This window comes from Toxorhynchites rutilus, chromosome 2, assembly GCF_029784135.1.
Source record: "Toxorhynchites rutilus septentrionalis strain SRP chromosome 2, ASM2978413v1, whole genome shotgun sequence".
NCBI lineage: Eukaryota > Metazoa > Arthropoda > Insecta > Diptera > Culicidae > Toxorhynchites > Toxorhynchites rutilus.
In genome coordinates this window covers 138824458-138839323 of record NC_073745.1, presented here as the reverse complement: position 1 = coordinate 138839323, position 14866 = coordinate 138824458, and the positions used below count along the sequence as shown (strand labels likewise).

Here is a 14866-nt window from a genome sequence, read left to right as displayed (position 1 = left end):
ACGGATTAATAAAAAAAAAAAAAACAGAAATGGTCGTTTTTTCTAGGAAGCACGAACCCGCCCAATTCCAGCTTCACCTATCCGGCAAAACGATCAAGCATTCGATGTTTTTCAAATACCTTGGAGTATATTTTGACTCTAAATGTACCTGGAGAATACACATTGCGTATCTGAAACAGAAATGCCAGCAAAGAATCAATTTTCTCCAAACAATAACCGAAACATGGTGGGGTGCCCATCCAGGAGACCTCATTCAGTTATACAAAACAACGATATTATCAGTGTTAGAATATGGCAGTTTTTGCTTCCGATCAGCTGCCAGGATTCATATTCTCAAGCTGGAGAGAATACAATATCGTTGCCTGCGTATAGCCATGGGGTGTTTGCATTCGACACATACGATGAGTCTCGAAGTTTTGGCTGGAGTATCCCCGCTTACTCTTCGGTTCACAGAATTATCCTACAGATTTCTCATCCGTTGCAAGATCATGAATCCATTGGTGATTGATAACTTCGAAAATCTACTCCAACTGACTCCTCAGTCAAGTTTTATGTCTTTATACCATGAGTACCTTACCCACGAAGTGCACCCTTCACCAGGCATCTCCAACCAAGTTTGCTTCCCATACTTTTGCAATTCCTCTGTCATTTTTGATCTGTCCATGCGACAAAAAATCCATGGAATCCCAGATCATCTACGCTCAGATTCTATTCCGCCGATATTTTCGGCAGAATATGGGGGCATAGTTAGATCTGATAAAATGTTCTTTACTGACGGTTCATTCATAAACGGGTCCACTGGCTTTGGCATCTTCAATGAAAATTCCAGTGCCTCTTTCAAACTCAAAGATCCTTGTTCCGTGTATGTTGCTGAACTGGGTGCGATATACTACGCACTGGGGATCATTGAAACATTGCCCATCGACCACTATTTTGTTTTTTCAGACAGTCTCAGCTCAATAGAGGCAATCCGCTCAATGAAAGTTGATAAACGCTCATCTTATTCCCTAACAAGAATAAGACAACTATTGAGTGTTTTGGTCGAAAAATTATTCAAGATTACCTTAGCATGGGTTCCCTCTCATTGCTCGATTCCGGGGAATGAGAAAGCGGACTCGCTAGCTAAGGTGGGCTCTTTAGAAGGCACTCTTTTTGAAAGGCAAATTGCTTATAATGAATTTTTCCACATTCCTCGTCAGTGAACGCTCGTAAGTTGGCAGCGCATGTGGAGTGGAGATGAGTTCGGTCGTTGGTTACACACGATTATCCCTAAGGTCTCGACGAGGGCATGGTTCAAGGGATTGAATGTAGGTCGTGATTTCATTCGCGTGATATCTCGGCTTATGTCCAATCACTACAACCTAAACGCGCATCTCTATCGCATTGGGCTCGCAGCAAACAATCTTTGTGATTGTGGCGATGGCTACCACGACATCGAGCATGTTGTCTGGTCGTGTATCCGGTTCCATACTGCTCGCTCTCAGCTCTCTAGAGCACTGAGAGCACAAGGCAGACAATCGGAGATCCCCGTCCGGGATATCTTAGGTAGCCGTGATCCTGATCTTCTGCTTCATCTATACCTGTTCCTCAGAAACGCCGATGTCAACGTTTAATGATGTTTCCTTCGTTGTGTCCCCGTTTCATATCCCTCCTATCCGATCGATAAACTTTTACTTAGTCGCGGCAATACATACACACACTCTTTACAGACACACGGGCCAAAGGTTGTGCAGTCCACTGATCATTCAACAAGAGCCAAAGGTTGTACCGCTCATGACAACTCTACACGAACTGATGATTGCGCCGGCTAGTGACCATTCTATCCTGGATTCCTCGAGTCAAGAAAGACGCACCACGCTAGATATGAGGTACAGACTAGGGGGGCGTTGCTGATTAATGGTCAGCTGCATCCCAATAGGAAGTATCCCGTGTCGGGCACACGTACAGAGCATTGGAGACAGCAACATCCCAATTACGAAAACACTTGTAATACTAACCTCGAGCCAACCGCGAGTAATCGGTTACATATTACTAACATAGATAATAAGAAAAATTGTCAAAGTATTGAACTCCCGGTCCCGTGAGGCTAACGCCATATGAGCCTTTATAAAAATATATATTTTGGAAAAAAAAATACATTAAATATTGAATTATTCCAAATATTCTGGCTGAGAATATTAAAATAAAAAAATAAACGGAAAAGAACAACTTGAGTAGATCTCTCCGTTCACAAAAACTCTTACGGCAAGAAAACTATCTTTGTCAGTTCTTTGTGTATTCAGCAAATTTTTCGCTCAGTATACAAATTATCTAATGTTCCTAAAATCTATTATATCTTGTTAGCTAAATTTATAAATTCATCAAATTACTAACAATTAACCACAAAAGAGCTCATTTACGGCGAAGAAGGAGAAACATGATCATGGTTTCCATTTCTAATCCTACCTAACCCCATCCGTTTACCTTAACACACTCCCACACCATACGGATGTTCAATTCCCAGAAGATATGGCACCCCATCCATGTTCCCTTGTGGTAAACCAACACGTTGCAGCCTGTTTCCCGCCAGTATCTATTTCATACTTCCTATGCTCTCCCTCCAGTAGCGAGACTTTTTCTAATCATCATTCTGAAACCCTCGGGGGATTGAAAATGGTGACGATGACCTCCGTCGGTAGCGACTTCATCAGCGATTGTGTGTAGGCAAAAAATAGCTTGAACCCTTGTCAGACAAATGGAATTTTGACGAATGAACTCGCCTCCGCTATTGAGTGCGAGAATGTCTGCCATTCTACCGAAGGCCCATCCTGGACGATACCATTCCTCTTGAACGCTAGCCTGACGGAAAGCGTTCCCCTGGCGGCGACAGGGCTGTATTAGGATAATAAACATGTCTTTTGCAACCAATCGAAACCTAGAGGCGGCAGCATGATTCAACCTTTGGAATCGTTGCTGGGCGCATAATTCCAAGCGTCGGCGAGCGATTGAATTGCGTTTTAGGATCTCATCAAAATTTAATTATACAAGTTTATACGCTTTATAGTCGAATCCATCAGATGAGGATTTACGTGCGTACACTTTTTTTTTGTTTCCTATTTGTGTGGGGGCTGGTTTTGTAGTTGCGGTAACGATCCGCATTTGGACCAATTCCGTGCGTTGTATATGACTGCCTCTGGCGAAACGTATTAAAACCCATCACAAACGCCCGGGTGCTGTTGTTTCTGCTACCATTTCGAGGGTCAAATCGGGACGGATGAGTTGCAATCCTCTGTGGGGATGCTGTGGAAGGGATTAATCGTGGGATACTGATCGGTGGGAAAATCACCAGAAGGTTGTGGTTGGGATGGTTCGCCTATAACAACTTCATCGGTTGACCACTTCCGAGATTATTGACGGGTAGCAGACAGGCGGTTGCAGATTTGCAGTATCTATTGTAATTTGTTTTGAAATTTTAAGGGCCATTTGATCAACGAGGAATTAGATGAACCTCAACCGGTAAAGCTTGTTGTAAATCGAGTACGATGAACGTTCAACTATGCAAAATCATATATGGTCGGTGCTAAGTGAGACCGGACCGTGAGACATTTTTATTATTTCGAGAAAAACAAGTTTGGTACTAAAAGGGATTTTCATTAAGCATTCAAAATGTGGAATGAAGCTCACAAATATAATGCAATCAATAACACGAAATTTTGCGACTTGGTCCGGTCTGTCTTAACAGCGACCATATCTAACAATTGTTTTCGTACTGATTAGGGGTGAAACAACATGTAATTAAAGATGATTTAACATACCTAACTCACGCTTCTTCTTGAATGACACTGACGTTCCCAGAGGAACTTTTGCCGCAGGTATTAAGGGAGGACCACGGTCTGGAAGGTTGAAAGAATCGAATTTTAAGTTTTTGTTTTTTACGGGAAGGTTATGCTCCCTGAAATGTTGTCCTAAAAGGGTTTTCGATATTTGATATCGTTGGAAAGGTACAGCTAAAAGTAAAGGGTGTGTCACATCAAATTGCATCACGGAAAAAACGCTGTAGAAATTCGCCCAGTAGACCGATCCTTTTGAAAATTTTAGACAGTAAAATAAAAACTATTAAACAACTTTTGGCATTTTCTTTTTATTCATACTTCAAGCCCAAGTCCGTATGCTCGCACCTTCCTCTTTACCCCGTCCATAAGGTTCTGTACAACGTCAGGTTGTAATTTTTTTTTTTTGAACAGAAATCTATTTTCTCTTGAAGTCCACCTCCGATTTGACAACTTTTGGGTTCTTCCGAAGGGCCTGCTTCATAATCGCCCAATATTTCTCTATTGGGCGAAGCTCCGGCGCGTTGGGCGGGTTCATTTCCTTTGGCACGAAGGTGACCCCGCATCAGTGTCGCATTAGAGACGAGATTGTGACCTGTAATTGATCATATGAAAAAAATACAACACAATTCGAAAACAAATTAAGCAGGAAAATCATTGAAAATCTACCAAATAACAATTAGAAAAGTGTGCAAAATACATAATCAAAACACTCCTAGAAATGTATCGTGTTGTAGAAATCTGTACAAAGGATGTTTACAAAAATGTCCAATTAGAGGCAAAAATATTCAATTACAGTAATTTACATTTAATACGACATGCCGAGGCACCACATGGTGTCGCATTGGAGGCGATTTTGACCTGTAACTGGACATTGGTGATGAGAGTGGTACAGTGTCGACGTCTGGTGGCGACTTTCAATGTGGGGCCATAATTTGTAAGGGGGGTGCTGTGCGAGCCTTTTAAAATCGCCGACTTTTGCGCCAGAGGACCAAGGTCCTCTGTCGGGATTCGGAGTGATTGTTGCCCGGACTAGCGCGTACCGTAGGCCTCGCTACAGTATCCTCCTTCAAATTGCGGCTTGCCACACTTCCCAATTTGCTGACGAAAATTTCGAAAAATTTCTCTGTCGTTTTGAGGAACCCAATCTTTCTTTCTAACCGACCCTAAATAAGAAAATGTTACTAATTTTAAAACCAACCGCTAATATTTTAATAAAAAAAATTAACCAAAACTTTTCCAGAAATTTTCCGATTCTTTGTTTCTTATTTTCGTCAAACACCTAACTCCTTTTCCCAACAAATTCCAAATTGCTTGTGACGTCACTCTTTACTTTACGTGTTTTCCTAACTCTATGATTCTCCTACTAACACAATGTTTTGTCCCTACTAATTGGTGTCGTTTTACGCGTAACTGTGGTGGTGGTCCGTTATATAGCGTTCTGTTTCAGGGTACTCACTCTAATTGATGTTTTAATACCGGGATGAGCTCACCCGTGCAGCAACGATGGGGTTTTCAAATGGTGGAGCAGCGTGATGATTTATTCCGCTCCGACACCAAAACTCCCACCGACGTGAGTTCCGGTAAATCTCGCTGGCGTTGGTGGACTTTCCCGTCCTGAGCTTACCGTGTTTGAGGGGGTCGGGTGTAGCGTGCGACTCACACGGGGCCGAGCTTCCCTTCCGTTGACCAACGCGCTCCAGAATGGTCTATAGTGGTACGCAACCACGAGGCGATAGACCACTCCGGGGGATTTACCGTAGCACCAAGATCTCACAGCGATGGCTGATCGCCGGAACGCAAGCACAGTCCCTACTAGGACTCGGGCACGTAACTGTAACCTGTACACGGAGCCACCAAGGCTCCGTTTTACTGGGTGCAAAGCACACTGCTGCACTAACTTTTAGTTATACTAATTGATTGTACTCAATTGTACAATTGTCTTCTACTTGATTTGAATAATCGCGCAACTCACGATTTATTGATTTTTCTATTCAAATCACTCCGAAAATATTTCAAAAAAACTACTCAAAATAATTTCACTCGTTTTCACCAAAATTGAACTTCTTCGCTCGGCGGCTCAGAATGGAAAGGTTGATTCCTCTGTTCTTTCCGATTGCGAAACCTTTCGAATCTTCTAGTATTTTTTTTTATATTTCTGTCTCTACTTCCGAATCTTTAGGCATTCTCTAATCTAGAATTTTCGTCGAGGACTACTAAGTTCTTGATCGATTATTCTGAGCGTCTGATTCTATTCGTGGTCTGATATCTAACATTAGGCGTAACTCAATTTGAAATTTTCATGAAACGACCTACTCGTTTCATTACTCCCTACTTTCCCCAAAAAAATATATGAAATATATTTTTTTTTATTTACTTTTTTACTAACAAAGTAACAAAACTTCCAAATTTACCAAATTATGAATAAATAATTAAAAATAATCAACCCAAAGTAATATGTACAAAATGTCAGATACATTACCAATTTATTTACAACTTGCAAAACAGCACCTTATTTAAAATATCTGTTGTTTATGGGAATTGTATATGTGAACTTTCATTGTATCCTCGAGTGTGTTCAAAAATATAAAATCGACCAAATCACCTCCAATTTACGAATTGGAATATAATTACCGAATAAAACCTCCAATTAATCAATTGGAACAACTTTACCCCAATTCACATTTCCGAAAATAATCTCGGAAAAATACTATGTCTTTCTTTCGCGGAAAAAGACAAATTTACCCTATGCACTAACTCCAATATATGTATTGGAAAACATAGACCAATTGATGCCGTCGGAGCATATACTGCCAGTGCACTGAGACCCAATTTTTCTCAAGTGTACGCAGCCAAAATGCCTACGCGCATCCCAAATCACACTCCCTAGGAACATATGGAAAATGAACCAAATTTATACCAACCTCGGAAATTATACTCTCTCACACAAGACTCTCGGATACTATTGTTGGGCTATTGTAGTTGTGTTTTGAAATCAGTGGAGTGAAGCTACTTAGTTATAGTAGCTTAAAAAAATATTCGAATTATAGTGTTTTTCCAGTACAAAGTGATGCCGTAATGCGAAAACGTAAGTACTAATTTTAGTTTTAATCTATAAATTAATTTTCATTCTAATATTCGTCTCCTATCATGAGTTTTATTGTCCAAAAATTATTCTTTCGTTTGTTCTATATATTCCATAGTCTCAGGTCTTTGACCTCTGGTCAATGACTTTATGTTTTCTATTATGAGGATTGTTTTCATCCCAAATGTATTATTTATCTTCCTATATATTTCTAATAAATGTATTCTCTCCCTTAGCATATCATTTAGCTGGGTTCCACCGATGGCGTAAAACAAAACAACCTACGGAATCTAATCAGTATCACTTTGGTAAGTATTTTTTTCAATCTGATTTTACTAACTGTTGTTTTTTTTAGGTTTTTCAACTATAATCCATTTTTTCCCTTTTTACGAAGAAGATGCCATTTTAACATGGATTTTTACCACAAAGTGACTAGCTTGGTGAGTTCTAATATAACCGTCTGAGCGTGTTTTTACATCATTTTTTTCCTCCTGAATTAGTTTCTGTACATAGCTCTCCAAATATCCTCATTTTCCGTCTTCGCGTATTTTTTTTTATTAAGCTTTTATGCTTAATGTTGTTGTTTTTATACACAGCTTCTTGTTGAAAAAAATCATATTAACGTCTTTGCGTGTTTTCATATTAAGTTGCCCTAATTTAGTTTGTTTACATAGCTTCAAATTATCATTATTAAATTTTTTTAAGTTGTGAAACGTGGTATAATCCAATCGTTTTTCCATTCAAATCTGCCAATAGATAACAAAAATCTCCCACTTTCTTTTTAACTATTGCTTCAACAAATTTTGGTGCGAGTTTCGCATTTATACCCTTCGCTTTATCCGAAAGGGTATGGTTTTTTCGCAAAACTTTTTGTCCTTCTTCAAATGTAAACAGTTTACCCGATCTCAAATTATAATATTTCGAGTACTTGTCGTAGGCAATTTTGAGGTTTTTCCGAACTTGTTCGTATATTTTAATCATTTTGTCGCTGTGTTCTTTTCCATTTGGAGCTGGTTCGCTATTTGTGTCTCTCAGCCTTTGATATTCCGTTCCTGAACTTATTTGGTTTCTTCCAAAATTAATAAAATATGGAGTAAAGCCACTTGATGCGTGTGAAGCATTATTTATTGCATTCGCGATTTTGTATATATCCGTGTCCCATTGATCTTGACTTTCCTTTATCAGGGCTCGAATTGCCGATGTGATTACACGGTTCGTTCGCTCAGTGTTATTCACCTGAGGAAAGTAAACTGGAGTAAGCCAATGTGTTACCCCATATTTTTGTAGCAATTGTTCAAATTCCTTGGAAGTGAATTGAACTCCATTGTCGGATAGGACTACTTCAGGTACCCCGAACAATAAAAATACCATGTTTTCCATGAAGAAAGCTAACTGTTTTGCTTTTGCTTCCTTCAATGGTTGAATGATTACAAATTTTGTAAAAATATCGGTAATCACCAACAAACAAGTGTTGCCTGTTTTTTTCGCTCTAGGAAAAGGTCCAACATAATCAATAGAGATTATTTGCCAGGGTTGAGTGGCAAGTTTCTGTTTGCCCATGGGAGGAACATGGTTAATGTTATCCGATTTTGATTTTTTGCATATTATGCAACCGGTGCAATATTGATTGACCTCACTATACATGTGGGGCCAATAGAATTTTTCCTTAATTTTGCTAAGGGTTTTCTCGAAGCCTAAATGTGCTTCATTGTGCGTTTCTCGTATTATGGCTAACCTTTCTTCCTTGTTTGGAATTAATTTCCATTCGAATCGTTTATCCGTCATTTTTGATTGATCATTAACGAGCTTATAAACCGTATTATCCACTACCTTGAAATCCCGGTATTTTTCCGGATTATTCTTAATTTTCGTGACCATCAATTTGTAGTCAATATCTTCCCATTTTGCCTGTACTGCGTTGATTGACCTTGAAAGGCAATCCGCGGTAATGTTATCGCGACCCTTTCTATATGCAATGCTAAAGTCGAATTGTTGCAGCTTCAACGCCCACCTACATAATTTCGCTGATCCTTTTTCAGCACTTACTCGCGAAAGCCAAACTAGACTTCGAGCATCTGTTATTACTTGAAAATGGGTTCCTTCAATATAATTTCGAAAGGCTTCAATAGCCCATAAAACCGCAAGGCATTCCTTTTCTACCGCCGCGTATTTTCTGCGAGTAGAATTCAGTTTCTTGCTGAAATAAGCGATAACTCTTTTTTTTTTATCCTGTATTTGAGTTAACACTGCTCCAACAGCAAGATCCGATGCATCCGATTCAATAGTAAACTCTTTATTGAAATCAGGATTTGCTAAAATCGGTGGACTAATTAGGGCTTCCTTTAATTTTCCTAAAGCTGTATCGGCTTCAGCAGTCCACGAAAATTTATGTTTATCCTTTTTTAACAAATCGGATATTGGTGCAGTTATGTCACTGTAATTATTTATGAACTTTTGATAAAAGTTTGCTAAACCCAGCAGTCGCCTGATATCTTTGACGGTTTTCGGTGTTTGATAATCTAAAATCGGTTTTACTTTCTCCATGTCTACCGAAATACCTTTTTCAGATACCACATAGCCTAGATATCTCACGCTTTTTCTACAAAATCGGGATTTACTTAAACTTATCGTCAGGTTAGCTGCTTTAAGTTTGTTTGCTACCTTCTTAATAAAATCATAATGTTGATTTAACGATTTTGTGGCAATAATAATGTCGTCTAGATACACCCACACATTTGGTTGCAGCTCTGTACCTATCACCTGGTTCATCAGCTTTGACATAGTGAATGGTGCACCTTTTAGACCGAACGGCATTACTTTGAACCTGTACAGTCCATTTTTGGTTCTAAAAGCTGTAAATTTTCTCGAAGGTTCAGAAAGTGGAATTTGCCAATAAGCTTCTTTCAAATCTATAACGCTGAAGTACTTTGCTTGCTCGATTCTGTGCAGTACTTCATGCAAATTTGGCATAGGATATGCGTCATTCTTCGTTGCTTCATTCACTCGTCTTGAGTCTAGGCATACACGAAATTTCCCGTTCGATTTTTTACAGGCAGTAACGGACTCGCATAGTCTGAATCGCATGGTTCAATAATGTCCATTCTTTTCATTCGTTCAATTTCTTCATCTACAAATTTCTGAATGTATGGCGAACAACGATACATCGGAGAAGCCTTCAGTTCAGCTCCCGGAATCAGATTAATTTCGTGTGCTAATAATTGCGTACGACCAATCTTTTCTTCCTCCGAGAACTCGAAATTACTTATCGCGTTAATTAGTTTTTGTCGTTCCTGTTCACTGAGATCGTGTTCAGTTTCAATTTCCTCGACGGACATGTCTTGAAAATCCAGTGTGGGAATTTCAAGTGATAAATCTTCCTCATCACTTTGATCTTCTGTCATTGCTAATACAGATTTAGAAAATTTCAGCGAAATATGATCATTCGTACGTTGATTCGAATTTACATTTTGTGGACAGTTTGTGTTCTCCAAAATTTTTACGCGATTATTGATGGTTCGCATTGCTGGAACGATTTTAAACGCCTCCCAAAAATTTACTCCAAGTATGAGTGGTTTCGCGAAATCTTTAACTATGTATACGCGGATCACTCGTGTAATGTTTTCGAACGTAATGGGTAAATTTACAAATCCAATACATCTGTGATTTGACTTTCCGGCGGTATCTATCGAAATATTTGTTTTGTGTAATTTAAAGTTGTATGTTTTGGCAATCTCTAGCGAATTTGACACTGATATTTCAGCTCCTGAATCTAACAATGCATCTATTTCCGAATTTACAATTTTTACTTTAACATGGGGGCACTTATTGGGTTTGACTTGTAATTCAAAAATTTCCACGTTTTTATTAAAATCGTATGTTTTTTTACCCTTATTAACAGGGTGTGATAAAGCTTCAGGAAAAGAATCACCCTCTATTTCCTTTCCCTGTTCCCGTTTTTTTGGAACCTGGGGAATCTTATGGCCCTTTGGACAGGTATAGAAAGTTGCACCTGGAGTGCCACAAGCATGGCAAAATATAACTTTTGACTGTTTGCAGTCTCTCCAACGGTGACCATATTTCCTACAGTTCCAACAGAGAGCATTCGGTTCTTGAAATGTATTTCTCTCGATTGGTTTCTTTGACTTATTGTCCATAAACTTCCTGTCCTTATCATATGCACAAACTTCAAGATCTTCTGAGGATGATGAATCAGATTCTGAAGTTACCTCTACGTGCCTAATGTGTTTTTTCCCTGGCAACGAACTATTTGCATATATTCTACCACTATCTCTGTCTAGTCTTTGGCAAAGCATGCTCAAATGTGAGATGTTTTTAATAACGAAGAATGATAATTTTGTTTTGTATGATCTACGCATATTATTCTTCAACACCTTCAGTCTTTTTCGCTCCGAATACCGTTTTGTCATTCTTTCGAACATTCCTTCTATTTCTGAGCAAAATGCTACAAAAGACTCATCTTTTCGCTGTCTCCTATCTTTAATTTGCTGAAGAATTTTTCTATCTCTATTTGGATCTCCAAAGCGAATTATCAATTGTTTAGAAAACTTATGCCATGTTTTATATTTTCTTTTATAGGTAAAATACCATCGACGTGCTTCACCAGAAAATAAAACATATGCCTGGTCAAGGAAACAATCGTCTGGAATCCTTTCGGCAGCCATTAATTCCTTTACCTGGAAGACGAAGTCTGAGACCTCCATCCCATGAGAATCTCCACTAAACTGGATTCCCCATCTATCTAGGCGAAAATGACGAAATTTGTGCTCGCTTCTTCGAGACTTTTTCTCCTTATCGGAAAGGCTATCCAGAGAAGACGTTGAGGATGAGCTTGATGAGAGCAAACTGCTCAAAGAATCTAACGAAGAGCTCTCTGAATCCGATGATGAACTCTGAGGTAATTTCTTCTGTTTATGTTTCTTTTCCTGTTTAATTCCTTTTTTATCCTCTTCTCCCGATTTTTCATTATCCCTCTTTTTCTCCTTTGCATCTACACTCGATTCCTCCTCTTCCTTCTTACTCTTCGTATGACGTTTTCCTTCTTTATTTCCTACCTTTTCTTGCTCATATTTTTTCGATTTTTTTTTCTGGTCCTTGCTGTGATTTTCTGAAAATTCAGCGACTTTTCTAATGGGAGAAATTTTACTTTTTTTCATACTTTCTTTAATCCCTTTCGCGAAACTACTCTCAAACTGCAAACTTTGGTCTAACAATGTTACGTTTCCTTCTTGCTTTATTCCATTTCCCGACGATTCTAACTCTTCTCTTTCCTCTGTATCACTCAAATTCATTAATTTTCTAGCCACCGTTTTATACGTTTCTATCAATTTTGAAATTCGCACTAATGTTTCAAATTTCTGCTCTTCCTGTGCCAAATCTATCGTTTTTGTTCTGTTTATTCTTTCTCTCCAATGACGAAGTTGTGAGATCCATTTTACTCGCACATTCTCTTTAATACCTGTTTCGATTTCGTTCAATCTTCTATTAACCATAGAAAATTCCTCACCCATATTGGTTTCTACATCCCATGTATATTTCCCCTTTTCCTCTTTCTGGAATATTGTTTTTAATCGTTCTCTTTTCTGCTTTTCTGATTCCTCGAAATTCTGTTTTCGGATTTCTAACTCATATTCCAATTCATTCTCGCTTAAATCATATGGATTAATTATCCAATTGCTACTTTCTGCCATTCTGCTAATTCGATTTCCTTTTCTTTCTTTTCAGGAAACCAATATTAAACCGAATGTAGTCTACAAATCAATAGAAATAATAATAAAAGAAAAATATATGTCCCCCCCAAAATTAAAAATTCAAAATAAAAATAATATATAAAAAATATTAAAAAATATCCTCCACCAAAATTTTCCCAGTTCCACCTAATAATAACCTTAACTAATAGAATCAGACTTCAATTTACCGAATTCAAAAACTACAATAACTAAAATTTCCGATACTTGAAAATGAAAAAATTAAAATTCTAACTAGAAAATAAACCTACGCTTAACTCAATTGGGTCGTGAATTAAAAGTTGGGCGCCAATGTAAGGGGGGTGCTGTGCGAGCCTTTTAAAATCGCCGACTTTTGCGCCAGAGGACCAAGGTCCTCTGTCGGGATTCGGAGTGATTGTTGCCCGGACTAGCGCGTACCGTAGGCCTCGCTACAGTATCCTCCTTCAAATTGCGGCTTGCCACACTTCCCAATTTGCTGACGAAAATTTCGAAAAATTTCTCTGTCGTTTTGAGGAACCCAATCTTTCTTTCTAACCGACCCTAAATAAGAAAATGTTACTAATTTTAAAACCAACCGCTAATATTTTAATAAAAAAAATTAACCAAAACTTTTCCAGAAATTTTCCGATTCTTTGTTTCTTATTTTCGTCAAACACCTAACTCCTTTTCCCAACAATTCCAAATTGCTTGTGACGTCACTCTTTACTTTACGTGTTTTCCTAACTCTATGATTCTCCTACTAACACAAAGTTTTGTCCCTACTAATTGGTGTCGTTTTACGCGTAACTGTGGTGGTGGTCCGTTATATAGCGTTCTGTTTCAGGGTACTCACTCTAATTGATGTTTTAATACCGGGATGAGCTCACCCGTGCAGCAACGATGGGGTTTTCAAATTGTGGAGCAGCGTGATGATTTATTCCGCTCCGACACCAAAACTCCCACCGACGTGAGTTCCGGTAAATCTCGCTGGCGTTGGTGGACTTTCCCGTCCTGAGCTTACCGTGTTGGAGGGGGTCGCGTGTAGCGGGCGACTCACACGGGGCCGAGCTTCCCTTCCGTTGACCAACGCGCTCCAGAATGGTCTATAGTGGTACGCAACCACGAGGCGATAGACCATTCCGGGGGATTTACCGTAGCACCAAGATCTCACAGCGATGGCTGATCGCCGGAACGCAAGCACAGTCCCTACTAGGACTCGGGCACGTAACTGTAACCTGTACACGGAGCCACCAAGGCTCCGTTTTACTGGGTGCAAAGCACACTGCTGCACTAACTTTTAGTTATACTAATTGATTGTACTCAATTGTACAATTGTCTTCTACTTGATTTGAATAATCGCGCAACTCACGATTTATTGATTTTTCTATTCAAATCACTCCGAAAATATTTCAAAAAAACTACTCAAAATAATTTCACTCGTTTTCACCAAAATTGAACTTCTTCGCTCGGCGGCTCAGAATGGAAAGGTTGATTCCTCTGTTCTTTCCGATTGCGAAACCTTTCGAATCTTCTAGTATTTTTTTTTATATTTCTGTCTCTACTTCCGAATCTTTAGGCATTCTCTAATCTAGAATTTTCGTCGAGGACTACTAAGTTCTTGATCGATTATTCTGAGCGTCTGATTCTATTCGTGGTCTGATATCTAACATTAGACGTAACTCAATTTGAAATTTTCATGAAACGACCTACTCGTTTCAAATTTAACTCGATGTCTACAAAAATGTCCAATTGAAAGTGTCGCATTACATTTGCATTACAGATATCCGGTTGCCGGATATTCGACTCTTTATTTGCAAATACGAAACTGGAAGAAACTGCATGTGTGCATGAAGCAAATAAAGGCTTACATTTCAGAGACAAACACATTTTTATATAAAAATAATGAACGACCATAAAATTTTCCGTTTGGAATGAGTATCCTTCAATAGAGTATCAAATTTTCTGCAAGGAATCTTGAAGAGATTTTTTTCTGATATGGATTTGATGATGATATTTTGTGGATATATAGAAATAATGTTGATACTGATCGAGTAAGAACTATCTTCAGGGACGATAATCTGAGTAGTGAGTGTGTGTCTCACTAATTTGACGACATAACAGTGGTGCTTTGTGAATCAGTGCATTAGGCTTCTGTAGGCATCTGAATAAAAATATTGAAAAATACAAGTTTTAACCTCTCATGTATATCCGAGGTAATTTCACATGTTGCTGCATAAAAAAAGATT

General features: G+C 38.7%; 1 long non-coding RNA gene across 2 annotated transcripts; it reads left to right on the top strand.

The window, feature by feature from the left end:
• Positions 1-6848: 6848 nt before the first annotated feature.
• LOC129769849 (uncharacterized) lies at positions 6849-13526 on the top strand. 2 transcript variants are annotated; one of them, XR_008741983.1, is made up of 4 exons: positions 6849-6897; positions 7131-7334; positions 11491-11809; positions 13465-13526. It is a non-coding gene; the product is annotated as an uncharacterized LOC129769849 (long non-coding RNA). The 2 variants fall into 2 exon arrangements; XR_008741982.1 differs by lacking the exon at positions 13465-13526 and adding an exon at positions 12637-12705.
• Positions 13527-14866: the final 1340 nt, after the last annotated feature.